Below are 12,483 nucleotides of genomic sequence, written 5' to 3'. Positions count from 1 at the left end.
GTAGAGATGGGGTTTCACCATGTTGGCCAGGATGGTCTCAAACTCCTGACCTCAGGTGATCCACCCACCTCAGCCTCCCAAAGTGCTGGGATTACAGGCATGTGTGCCACCACCCCCACCCAGTAACCCCAGTTTCTTTTTACCAACTTTGGTTATGGAACTCGGCACGACTCCCAGGTTCCCATAATGCAAATTGTCCTCCCTAATTATAACTGCCAGTTTGTTTTCATCTAAAAAAAACAAAACAAGACAAACAAAAATTTAAATGCTGGTCATTTCTGCGGACAAAAAGATAAGTATGGTCAGGTGCGCTGGCTGATGCCTGCAATTCCAGTACTTTGAGAGGCTGAGGTGGGCAGATCACCTGAAGCCAGAAGTTTGAGACCAGCCTGACCAACAAGGTGAATTTCCCTCTCTACTAAAAATACAAAAATGAGCGACGCGGGATGGCATGCGCTTGTAGTCCCAGCTACTCAGGAGGCTGAGGCAGGAGAATCGCTTAACCCAGGAGGCAGAAGTTGCAGTGAGCAAAGATTATGCCACTGCACTCCAGCCTGGGCAACAAGATCAGAACTCCATCTCAAAAAACAAAAAAGAAGTAATATGACTGCGATTTTCTGGTTATAATCACAGAGTTCATGTGGAAAAGCTAAGCAATATGGAAACATACAGAGTTAAAGTTTTTTAAAATTACCCCACATTGGATCAGCAAACCTTTTTTTTTTTTTCTCTTGAGACAGACCAGGTCTTGCTGTTGCCCAGCTGGTGTGCAGTGGCACAATCACAGATGACTGCAGCCTCGATCTCCTGGGCTCGCTCTGTGCTCCTGCCTCCCAAGGACTGGGACAACACCTGGGACTACACCAGGTAGGTACACACCCCTACACCCAGCTAATTTTTAAAAATTGTTTTCGTAGAGGTGAAGTCTCACTGTATTGCCCAGGCTAGTCTTGAACTCCTGGCCTCAAGTGATCTTCCCACCTCAGCCTTCCAAAGTGCTGGGATTATAGGCATGACCGTTACAGAGGTCATCAAGTTAAAATGTGTCATGAAGGTGGGGCCCTGATCCCATATAACTGATGTTCTTACTAAAAGGGAAATTTGCTGCCAGTAAAAGAAAAAGAAAGAAAAAAATATTTTTTTCTTAAGACAGTCTTGTTCTGTTACCCAGGCTGGAGTGTAGTGGTGTGATCATAGCTCAATGCAGCTTCAAACTCCTGGGTTCAAGTGATCCTCCCACCTCAGCTTCCTGAACAGCTGGGACTACAGGTATGTTCCACCATGCCCAGCTAATTTTCTGTATTCTACGTAGAGACGGTATCTCACTCAGCCTCCCAAAGTGCTAGAATTACAGGTGTGAGCCACCACTCCCGGCCTTGTATTTTTTCAGTAGAGATGGGGTTTCACCCGATTGGCCTGGCTGGTCTCGAACTCCTGACCTCAGGAGATCCTCTCATGCTCCCAAAGTACAGGAATTACAGACATGAGCCAAGGCATCTGGCCTGAGACAACAAATTTGTCTTGTTCTAAGCCACTTAGTTTGTGGCACTCTGTTACAGCATCCCCAGTAAAGTTATACCCAAGGAATAATCCATTTCATTGTTAAAGGACACAGAAGCTCATGCCCTAGGTCATTCATGAATGTGTAATTAGGTTTTGGCCAGGAACAGAGGCTCATGCCTGTAATCCCAGCGCTTTGGAAGGCTGAGATGGGAGGATCACTTGAAGCCCAGAGTTTGAGGCCAGCCTGGCCAACATGGTGAGACCCCATCTCCACACACACACACACACACACACACACACACACACACACACACACTAGTTGGGCATAGTAGCATGCATCTGTAATCCCAGCTACTCAGGAGGCTGAGGTGGGAGGACTGCTTGAGCCTGGGAGTAAGAAGCTGCAGTGAGCTATGAATGTACCACTGCACTGTAGCCTGGACAACACAGGAAGTCCCTATCTATCTGTTAAAAAAAAAAAAAAAAAGGGTGGGGGTTTAATTTTGTGTCTTTGTTGTTGTTAATGTTGATTTTTGAGATGGAGTCTCACGCTCTGCCCAGTCTGGAGTGCAGTGGTTCAATCTCCGCTCACTGCAACCTTCACCTCCTGTGTCGAAGTGATTCTCCCACCTCAGCCTCCTGAGTAGCTGGGATTACAGGTGTGCACCACCACACCCGGCTCATTTTTATATTTTTAGTAGAGATGGGGTTTTACCACGTTGGCCAGGCTGGTCTCAAACTGCAGACCTCAGGAGATCCACCTGCCTTGGCTTCCCAAAGTGCTGGGATTACAGATGTCGGTCACTGCACCCAGTCGATTTCATGTTTTGGCTGGGTTGGATCTGGCAGGTGTATGGTTAATAAACCAGGTCTAAATATCCCTAGGCTACCGGTGGCTCGGGCACGAACTGACAGCAGTGTTGTGGATGGTGATATTGGCTTTGAACATGGATGAAAACAAGATCTGGTCTCCTTTTTTCACCCAGACAGTGTCGACGAGCTTTTACCTAGGAGATAAAAGGACAGGTACATGAGGCCCCGTGTATATCCTGGGAAAGGGGATGCCAACTGCTGGGACCCCAGGCCCCCTGCCACCACCCAGCCCACCTGGCCAGCGGCTCTTCCATGTTCATTACAGCTTTTGAGAGGTTTGCTATTCAAAGGTGGATGAATCAAGGAAAGTACAGGTGTGGGGCACAATTCTGTTAAACATAACAATGAATATGCTTTGGTTCAAGAAAACCCATGGCCAGGCACGGTGGCTCACGCCTGTAATCCCAGCACTTTAGGAGACCGGGGGCAGAAGATCATTTGAGCCCAAGAGCCTGAGGCCAGCCTGGGCAACCTAGTGAGACCCCACCCCCACCCCCCGCAACTCCACCAAAAATGTAAAAGGAAGAAAAAAAGATGTAACTCAGGCATTACCCATCTCCAGGTAGCCTTCCTGATAGTGCCATACCCAGGTGGGCAGCCTCTGTTCTCCAGACATCAGAAGCTGCCTCCCTAGGGCAGTAGTCCCAGGTCAGCTCCTGCAGGAGTCCAGGCACAGAATGACAGTGGATGGATCAGGACTGAGGGTCAGAGATGCAGAGAGGGAGACAGCTTTGGGATGCACTTGGTGAGATCAGTGGGATTTGCTGCAGTGTGACTGTCAGGGTGTAGGGGAGAATTCTGGACCGGCCGTGCCTTCATCTCTCTCTTCCCTCCAATCCCAGGAAAGCAAATGAGGCAGAAGGACTTGCGGGCCCTGCTCACCAGCTCCATCCTCAGGAACTCGAGGACCATCAAGTACCATGGCTGGGAGGGAGCCTTTCTGGACAGAGTCCTAGGCATCCAAGGCCAGGAGCTGGGCGCCTTGCGGACCTCCGGCCTCCTCTTCTCTGTGTCGCTGGTGTCCTTCCAAGCGTCTACCTTTCTGGTGATGTCACTCCAGTCTCTATGCTGAGCAGGACTGGAGAAGGAGTGTGGGGGTCAGGGGGTAAGGTAGGTGGAGCCTCCCAGATCTTACCACCCTGTCTATCAAAACCCACACATTCTGGATCCTGTTCTTGGGGTTCCTGCTGTCTTCTGCATGAACGAATTAATCACATCATTCTGGTGAAGGTGGCAGTGGCTGATGAGGTCTGCTTTTTTTAGAGTTCCAGGAGGAGGATTCATGTGCAGGCAGGCTGCAGAGGTAGAATTCGGGGTCTGAGTGGCTTCTTTGTTGCTGGCCAGCAGATGTCCACAGCCACCCTGTCACTGACGTGATCCTTGTCCTGCCATTCTGTCATTTATTTCTGATGGCTGTCAGAACACTCTTCCTAAAGCACAGCTTTCAGAAGAATTTAAACATGTTGATGCAGAGGCCAGGTGCAATGACTTATGCCTGCCATCCCAGCTCTTTGGGAGGCTGAGGTGGCTTGAACTCGGGCGGTGGAGATCACAGTGAGCCGAGATTGTGCCACTTCACTCCAGCCTGGGTGACAGAGCAAGACTGTCTCAAAAACAAAATGAAGCAAAACAAAACAAAAGGACCACAAATGGCACCAACACCTAGAGCCCTCCCGGGCTGCTCTCCCCAGGAGTCCCCAGGCTCAGCCCTCATGTCTATCACCTTCACAGAGAGGCCCTTCCTGACCACCTTCACCACCACCACAGCACCCCTGCTCATGCTAATACACCTGCACCTGAATTTCTCTTTACTTTTTTATTTTTGAAGACAGGGTCTTGCTCTGTTTCCCTGGCTGGAGTGCAGTGGTACAATGTCGGCTCACTGCAACCTCCACCTCCCGAGTTGAAGCAATCCTCCCACCTCAGCCTCCTGAGTGGCTAGGATTACAGGCAGGTGCCACTATGCCTAGGTCATTTTTTTTTTGTACTTTCAATAGAGATGGCATTTCACCATGTTGGCCAGGCTGGTCTTGAACTCCTAACCTCAAGGGATCCATCTAACTCAGCCTCCCAAAGTGCTGAGCTTAGAGGGGTGAGCCACCATGCCTGGCCATGACCTGTATCTTGTGTGACCTTCTGTCTCATCCTGTGACTTAGAATGCCTAACCATCTGGGAATGCAGCCCAGTAGGTCTCAGCCTCATTTTACCAAGCCCCTATTCAAGATGGAGTTGCTCTGGTTCACACACCTGTGACAAACGGGCAGGGTTATGCTCCAATAAAACTTTATTTACAACAAAAGGTGTAGGCTGTAGTTTGCCAGTCTGTTTTGCATCAGCCAGGATATCTTCCTCTTCCCAAAGTTTTGATCTAGCCGTCTTCCCCAGGCCCCCTCTCCCTTGCCTGCCCCACCTCCTGATTTGTTCTCTGTATTTTCTCTGTGGGTTCCTTGGAGCATGTGTGATTAGCTGGAGTAACTGCATTGGTCATCAAACCTGCTCCTTCAAGAGGGTCTGAGTTCCTCCCACCACAGGGACACAGATGGCACTGATAACCCCAGGGTGTGTGGGAGCCAGTGCCAGGTTGCTCAGGGCTGGCTGTCTCTCTGCACAAGGCAGCCCAGCATCTCCTTGGTGGCATTCCAGGTCTTCATGGACATTCACAACGGCAGCTCGGGTTTTGAGCATTCTGGACGCATCCTGATGGGACCCACATCTCTCAACTACTCTGTGAGCTGCTGTTACCATGATGAGCATCTGGAGCTCTCTGGCCAGAGCCAGCAGAACAGTGAGGCCTTGTGGGCTGGATTCCCAGGCGAGGCGCCCCTGCTCGCAGAGCGGCAGATACATGGTAAGGCACTCAGCGCACAGCCCTGGGACTGGGGAGCTAGCCTCTTCCATGCCTGGGCCAGCCAGCAGCCTCAGGCCTGGACCCAGATAGCACCCCATCAAGCCCAGTGTGACCCTGGGCTCTGGGACAACCAGGACAGCCTTGCCCATGAATGGCTTCACTCCCAAGGCAGGCAGATTAGTTTCCTAGGACTTCTGCAACCAAGTCCCACACACCGAATGGCTTAAAACACAGGAATCTTAGCCAGATGTGGTGGCACGTGTGTGTGGTCCCAGCTACTCAGGAGGCTGAGGCAGGAAAATCACTTGAGCCAGAAGGTCGAGGCTGCAGTGAGCTATGATTGCAACACTGTACTCCAGCCTGGGTGACAGAATGAGACCCTGTCTCAAAATAAAACAAAATAATCCGCAGTGGATTGAATACCCATCTGTCTTAAATGTGAAGTTATTTTTACTTATTCTATCGGTAAAGATGATTTACTTATTTATTTATTTATTTATGACAGAATCTCACTCAGTCACCCAGGCTGGAGTGCGGTTGTGTGATCTTGGCTCACTGCAACCTCTGCCTCCCATGTTCAAGTGATTCTCCTGCCTCAGCCTGCTGAGTAGCTGGGATTACAGGTATGCACCACCATGCCTGGCTAATTTTTGTATTTTTAGTAGAGAGAGGGTTTCGCCGTGTTGACCAGGCTGGCCTCAAACTCCTGACCTTGTGATCCACCTACCTCGGCCATCCAAAGCCCTGGGGTGAGAGTTGTGAGCCACCGCGCCCAGCCAAGACCCTATTTCTAAATAAGTCATATTCATAGGACCGAGGGCGAGGGGAGTGGGACTTTATTATCTCTTTTTGGGGTCCATGGTTCAGCCCATTATGGGGGGAAAATAAAAGCAATAAGAGGAGCCAGCACTGGCTGGGCACTTACTACCTACATGCCAGGCAAGCTTTGTACACACAAGAGCTCAGTACAGTACAGCTGTCCCCATCACACAGGGGGATGCCACAGCTCTTAGAGGGGCCTGCAAGCTGGCAGATCCCGCCCCCTTTCCCCATCTCACCTCGTCTCCAGGCCCCCAACCCCACCTGTTCCACTCCTTTCTATTCTTTAACATACCAGGTTTGCTGCTGCCCCAGGACCTTGGATGGGCTGGTCCTGCCGCCTGGAATGCCTCTCTCCCACATACCTGCCTGTCTCCCTCGCCTCCCTTAGCTGTTTTTCCAATGGCATCTCAGGGAGGCCTCTTTTCCACCTCCCCATCTTCTCCCACCCTCTCCCCTGTTCTGTCATTTGAACACACCGTGTAGTATGCAAATATCTTGGTTTTTCATTTTCTCTACACAAGAATCACCAGAATGTGTGCTCCATGAGGGCAGGGATGATTGTTGTCTGCTTTGCCACAGGGCACATAGTAGGTTTTGAACATGCGTGAATGAGCATATGAGGTAGGGTTAGGAATGCCATTTCCATTTTGCAGATGAGGAATGGAGGCTCAGAGAGGTTAAGTCACCTGGCCCAGGCCACACAGCTGGTAATGATGGAGCAAGGATTGAACCCGGAGCTACCCTCTGACCCCCAGATAGATTATGGAGACCTGGCTCTCAACCATTCAGGACCCCTGGGTCTCCCTAGTCCCCTAGGAAATCTTCTGTTGGCCTCAAACTTTTTTTTATTTTGGGGGCTTGGTGCCATGGCTCATGGCTGTAATTCTAGCACTTCGGGAGCCTGAGGTGTGTGGATCATTTGAGGTCAGGAGTTAGAAACCAGCCTGGCCAACATGGTGAAACTCTGTCTCTACAGAAAAAATTAGCTGGGCATGGTGGTGCATGCCTGTAGTCCTAGCTACTCAGGAGGCTGAGGCATGAGAACCACTTGAACCTGGGAGGTGGAGGTTGTAGCGAGCCAATATCGCACCACTGCACTCCAGCCTGGGTGACAGAGTGGGACTCCATCTCAAAAAAATAAACAACAACAACAAAAAAACAACAAAAACTTTATTTTTCGCCCTCAGTCTCCTGAGGGGTGAATGGGGGACTGGATCACATGAGAAAATTGTCCCTAGTCTGAGCTGACCTCAGAATTTGTTGGGGACAAGTGATGGAGTGACGGGAGGTCATTCTGAATGAACACTTTCACACCGCTCTAGTTTCTGGCCCAGGATGCCTGGTGTGGCCACCCCCAGCCAGGAGTGACCTCTCCCTCCTCCCATGGCTGTCCGCAGTCTGCTGTCCCCACTCTCGGGGACACTTTCTGCCTGTCATTAACATTCTTGGTACCTCTGACAGCCAGGCGCTCCGGGCATGGGAATTGTGTTCCCTCCCTCCTCTTGTTCTGCACGTAGTAGGTACATGTGGTTGAATGTGGAATGAGGAAGGAAGGAAGCATTTCCCAGGCCTCCTGCATGCCCCACAGGCGGTCCTCTCCCAAGTGTTACCCCCTTTACTCTGGATGCTGTCCCTTGAGGTAGGTGGGCTGTGCCCCCCTTCCAGATGAGGACGTTGAGGCCCAGAGCTATGGGGCTTATCCACCCTGCTGGCCAGATGGGAGGTGCTGGAACCTGGCTGAGTGTCACTTGGGCCTGAGCCATGAGCTGCACCCCACGGGGACCTGGCATCTGACATAGAGTAGGCGCCATCTGTTTGCTCGGGGGCTCCTGGACCCGCTGGGTTTCTATGTGTAGCAGAGGGAATGTAAGTCAAAGAAGAAACTCCTATTGTGAGCCAGACTCTCCTCTTCTGTGGGGGGTCATGGGAGGGATGGGACCCTCCAGCCAGGGCAAGGTGGCCGCAGGTGGGTATCAGGTCGCAGTGGCCATTTATCAAAGGCAGACCTCATGCTGATTCATCTGCAGGCTGCTCAGAGAATCCCCAAGAATCCCTACAGAGAAGCAGCTTCCCTCAGTCATTCAGAAAGTACTCACTGACTCCCTGTTGTGTGTCAGGAGCTGTCCTAAGAGAAACCCCATGCCCGGGGGGCTGGCATTCTCATGGAGTGGCAGTAGGGGAGCAGGAACCTAGTAAATAGGTGAGTGAGGTCATTTCGGGTTGTGCTGGGAACCCCACTCCAGGGAGTTGGATGGAGGATACCTGGCAGCAAAGAATTCGGAGGGACTTCAGAGGGGTAGTCAGGGGAGACTTCTTGGAGGAGGTGTCATTTCAACAACTTCAACTTCAATGAAAGGAGGAGCCACCCAGGCCTAGATCCTCAGGGACAAATGATGACAGATGATGTCAAGGAGGCTCAAAAGGGGTTGACCCCACCCAGCCCCCCATGGGAGCCTTTTCCTTTCCCGCTGGTGTTGTGTTTGAGGGCCACAGGGCATGGCCCTTCCCGAAGTCTGGTGTGTTCCTGGGCTGGGAAGGGAGGTGAACCTGTCTTCAGTAGCCTGTGCCATTTTCTGTCTCTGGAGTCCCAGACCCAGGCCAACATGGCCCTCCGTGGCAGGGTCGGTGGTGCCAGCATGGACCTGGCAGCCCTGGTGGCTTGGCCACTGCATGGCCCACTGCAGATGGTGGCCAATGCCAGCCACACAGTGCCCGCTCTTCAGAGGCTGGGCCTGCCCTTCTCCAGCCAGGTAAGGAGTGGATGGGGAAGACCTCCCTCCAAATTCTGCCCCCTCTGTCCAATTTCTGGGGTGCAGAGGACCCACTGTGTGCAGGGCAGATGGGGAGGGCCAGGCCTTGGGTATCCCCAGCACTTTACAGTTTACAAAGGCTTCATTTGTAATCGCTGTAACCAGGTCTGCTGAGCAGTCTCTGCCTTCCCAATCACAGGGCTGGTGTGGACGGGTGCCCTGGATTAGCGTCTGGCTTCTCACCTGTCTTTCTGTCCTGCAGTCTTGGGTCAGAATCAAAGCTCCTGCTTGTCCAGTGCCCGCCCCATGCCAGCCCCCTTTGAAGGGTTCATGGGCATTTGTTAGTTTTATCCTCCCAACGTCCCAGAGAGGGAGAATGGCCCCTTCCTTACCAAGCTTTTCCCAGTGTTTGGATCCCACCTCTGCTGCTTGCCAGCTGTGTGGCCCTGGGCAAATTCCTTTACCTCTCCGTGCCCTCATCTCTTAATCTGCAAAATGGGGATGATGATACTATCTATAGCAGGGAGGGTGTGAGGATTGAGTGAGTTAATCTCATGAATGCCTGAGTAGATGCTTAAGAAGCACTTGTTGTGATAAGGATGAAAAAGGTGATGCTGATGGTGTGACAGTGACCATTATCATTATCACCATTGTATCTGGGTCACAGGCAAAAGTGTGGGTGACTTGCCCAACGTCACCTGGCAAGCAAGCAGCAAAATAGGGCCTCAGACTTGGACCCAGGCCCTTCCTCATGGGGCCTTCCTGCCTCGGCGGAGGAACCCACAGGGGGCCATGCCATGGCCACTGTCACTTGGCATGAACTTGCCCTGCCTGGCTGGCCCTCCTTCTCCAAGAGCCACAGAGTGTGTTCCAGAGCAGGCTCCAATGCTTCTTTCACATACACACTCCTGTTTCAGATTACCCAGCAACCCCTGCCCTAGTCCACTCTGCAGTGGGAGGAGAGGGTGGCTCCTGGGGGTTCAGGGGGCCAGGATGTTACCCCTCCTGCGAAGGATCTCAGCTCTGTACCCCACAACTGAGTGGACTGGATACCCCATGCCTCTGACTTCATCTACACTCTATCCTGGACTTGAGGCCAGGTGATGGGGAGCCCCCCGGGGAGCATGTTCTCGGCTGATGTCTGGGCTGCAGCTGTCCTTTGAGTGGGCATTGCCATCTTGAGCTGCAACAGGGACCGACCCCTTGCATCCTCAGTACCCATGAGAGTGTTGCATGAGTCAGGCCTGTGGGGCTTGGGGACAGGGACGTGCTGGGCTGTAGAGCTTGGCTGGGGTCCCCACCTGGCCGGTAAGGGTCCTCTGGCTGTCCCTACCCGCACACCTCACAGTCTGCTCCCTCCTTAGCTTGTGTTTCTAGGACTCTGGGCAGCAGAAGAGATGAGCTCCTCGCTGCTGCTGACCTGCGATTCTCAGGCCAGCTTGGTCGTTGACGTCCATGGCCAGAACCAGGGAGTCAGGTGAGGCCCCCACCTACCAGGAGGAGAGGAGTTTGGGGGAGGAACCATTGGCTGGGCACCTACTGTGTACCGATGCTGGACACAGCACCTCTCAATCTTCTGCTCAGCCCCACTGCACCGATGTGGGCGGGGAGGCTCAGAGAGGGCAAGTGACTTCTCCAAGGTCACCTAGCTATAAAAATCCCTCAGCCTCTCCAGGCAGAGCACTGATGAGTTCTTGGTCTCAGAAACTAAGTGCATCCCAGGCTCTAGACACTCACTAGTGATTATGACTGCCCTTAGGGCTGGGTGCTTGGTGAGGTGCTCGGTGTTCCCACGCATGTGCTACATCCGGCGCCACCAGCCAGTTTCCACTGCTCAAATCTCAGCAGCTAGGGAGGGAGTGAGGAAACCACTTGCTGAGGGGGTAAACCAGTAGTTCTCACTTAGAGGCGACTGCTTCCCTACCCCTTGGACTTTTGACATGTCTGGGGAGTTTCTGGTTGCTACACTGGGGAGGAGGACACTATGAGGGTCAGTGTACAGATGCCACGGATGCTGCTAAGTATCTTACAGTGCGCTGGATACACCCACGACCGTGAGTCCATGAGCCAAGACGTCAGCTGTGCCAAGGCTGAGACCCTAGGGTGGAGAGGAACCCGCAAGGCTTAACCCTTGATACCAATGGGGAAACTGAGGCTCAGAGAGGGGCAACTGAGATGTTTGCCCATGGTGCCAGAGCTAGGTAGAGGCCAAGCTGGAATTCAAACTGAGGTCACCTGGCTCCAGAGTTCAGCCCTAACCAGGACACTGTATGACCCTTGGGTCTCAGGGTGTGCGAATAGCCCTGCATAGGGCCACTGATGTGATCCTGGCTCTCTGATTCTCTCTTGGGGAAGTTGACTTGGTCTCAACCTGGCCATGGGGGCACTGGACAAGGCGGCGTCTTGCCAGCTTCAAGCCCTCTCTTTCCTTCCTTCTAGCAGAGCTGCTATTCTCAGGCCGGCATCGCCTTTCCTCCCTCCTGGGCTGCTGCCCCAGCTCAGCCTCAGTCTCAGCTAAAGTAACTGTGCCCCAGCCACCTGGCTCCTAACTGGTTCCAGATACTTGCCCCAGGTGGTAGGGGGCCAGGCCCCTTTGGGGCACGTTAACGCATGCTTTCCCAAACATACCCAGGTTTACATTCCTGGGCCGGCCCACAGCCAGGCCCATGAGCCCTTTGGGAGACGGGGGAGGCCTCCTCACCCAGTGTCTGGCATTGCTTCACCCAGCCTGGCGCACTTGTAGAGGCTGGAGCTGATGCCGCAGCCGTTTGAGCTGAGCCAGTGTCACCCCTGTTTCTGCTCTGCAGGAAGGACTAGGGGGTCCTGGGAGTGGACAGAAGGGCCCATTAGACTTAGGCCAGGTTCCTCTGTCCCTTTGAGCTGTCGTCCATGTCCAAATCTGGAGCTCCCTGGAGGGCATGCCTAGTGCCTGGCACAGGGGCCAGTGCATAGTAGGTGCTCAGTAAAAAACAGAGCATGAATGGGTGAGTGCATGCATGAATGGTCACATCTGCCAAGTGGTCATTTCATTTTCCGGCCAGCCACCATGTTTTGCTAGGCACCCTCCTAGTCCTGGCCCAGGCTGAATTTCTTTACAGAGCACATGCTATGTGCTGGGGCTCTCTGCCGAATTTACACATGATTTTGGAGTTCCCTACACTTCGCTACAACTGCACAATCATTCAGGGAGCTTCTTTCTTTCCTTATTTATTTATTTTTTTGAGACAGACTCTTTCTTTGTCACCCAGGCTGGAGTGCAGTGGCATGATTTCGACTCATTTTAACCTCCCCCCCGGGTTCAAAGGATTCTCCCGCCCCAGCCTCGTGAATAGCTGGGATTACAGGCACGCACCACCACACCCGGTTAATTTTTGTTTTGTTTTGTTTTTGTAGAGATAGGGTTTCACCGTCTTACCCAGCTGGTTGCAAACTCCTGACCTCAAATGACCCACCACCTCGGCCTCCCAAAGTGTTGGGATTACAGATGTGAGTCACCATGCCCGGCCTTGCTTTTGATTTTTAAAATTTCTTTTTGAGACAGGGTCTTGCTCTGTCACCCAGGCTGGAGTGTAGTGACATGATCATAGTTCACTGCAGCCTCAAGCTCTGGGGTGCAGGTGATCCTCCCGCCTCAGCCTCCAGGGTAGCTGGGACTACAGGTGGTACCGCCACACCTGGCTCCATTC

Source organism: Saimiri boliviensis, chromosome 12 (genome assembly GCF_048565385.1).
Source record: "Saimiri boliviensis isolate mSaiBol1 chromosome 12, mSaiBol1.pri, whole genome shotgun sequence".
Classification (NCBI taxonomy): domain Eukaryota; kingdom Metazoa; phylum Chordata; class Mammalia; order Primates; family Cebidae; genus Saimiri; species Saimiri boliviensis.
This window is presented reverse-complemented; position numbering follows the sequence as displayed.